Genomic DNA, 1,632 nt, shown 5'->3' on the forward strand with positions numbered 1-1,632 from the left:
TTTAGATGTCTTTTTCTTCACCTATTAGTGAGAAAAGAAAAAAAAGTCTCTCTCTCTACATTCCTGAAATCTTTGCAGAGCAGTCATGTGGTTAACTTCCCTCTGCAGCCTGGGACAAAATTAAAGACGCTGAAATCTACTGTTTCCTATTAAAAAGCACTCCTAAAGTAACTGCAGTTTTTGAGAGGTGTTCACCAACAGCCTTTAATTTAATTTAATTTTATTTAATTTTATTTAATTTTATTTAATTTTATTTAATTTTATTTAATTTTATTTAATTTTATTTAATTTTATTTAATTTAACTTTATTTTATTTTATTTTATTTAACTTTATTTTATTTCATTTTATTTTATTAATTTGATTTAGTGTTATTTTATTTTATTTTTCTATTACTATTTTGCAAAGTATTTTTCATTATCATTACTTACTTACCTACTCATTTACTTAGTAACTTATTTACAGATTTAGTGAGTGTTTGACTTACTGACTCTTGGTTTAAGCCTCCATATCAGCGCCGACTGCTCTCATGAAGGTGACATGAATCCACCTGAATCCAGAGGCAAAATCTCTCTCAGTGTTTTGGAGTCCTTCCTCTGAGATACTTGACCATATGATCCTACTGTACAGACTAAAAGTCCTAACTCCAGTTCTGCTCAAGAAATGTTTAGATCATATCTCCAAGAAAGGAATTCATTTGTTGAAATCAGTGACGGACTCAAAATATAAAAGCTTTGACCTGTGGAGTTTCCTATGCTGGGTCTCCTTCTATTAAATCTCATCATGCATCTCCAAGGCCCAGTAGATTCTGCCTCTGCATCCAACAGATCACTGATGCAATGAATTTCTCTGCAGCTACATAGAAAAGACAGAGATAATGATTAAAACAAGTATTTAAAATGAAATCTTTATAACATCATGGCTCTATTTGGTATGAAGGGTTTGGAAAGTTGAAAGCATGATCACTATTATCCTAAAAATATAGTCAGAATCTAAGGCAACCTGTTTGACTCAGATCTAGAGATGCTTAGTCATCTGTTGGTTTCCAGCAGGTTAGATGGCTGTAATGGTCTGATTATTGTTCTCAGTAAAAGTCCAAAAACGCTGCAGCTCAGGTCCTGATTGAAACCACATACACCACTCCTGTCCTCAGGTCTTTGCTTTTCTGTTGCTCAGAGAATAGATTTTAAAACATCTGTTTATCTTCAGGTTTCCCATGGTTGAAGACATTTATATGAGTAGGAGAAGCTGGTTGAAACTACAGGAACACAACATAATAAGACAACAACCAATATTTGTGAGAGGTTTGCATAAACTTGTCAAGAGAGATACTGTGTATATTCTACATCTATAAATTAACAAAAGGCACAAATATCTGTGATTGTTTTATTCAATTTTGAGGAAGATTCTTAAGGATTTAATCTAGGGGTGTCAAACTCAATCGCACAACGGGACAAAATCCAAAACACAGCTAACAGGATAAACATGAATTGAACGCTTTAACTACATTTTTCAAACTTTAAAACCGTAACTTTTTAACATACTAGATATGTATTGCATTACCTGCGATAATCTAGAGTGAATGCTGTATGAATTTGAAGATAGCTGAAATCCCTGAAGCTGATAACCAGCTA

The sequence above is a fragment of the Oryzias melastigma genome, unplaced genomic scaffold (assembly GCF_002922805.2).
Source record: "Oryzias melastigma strain HK-1 unplaced genomic scaffold, ASM292280v2 sc00558, whole genome shotgun sequence".
NCBI lineage: Eukaryota > Metazoa > Chordata > Actinopteri > Beloniformes > Adrianichthyidae > Oryzias > Oryzias melastigma.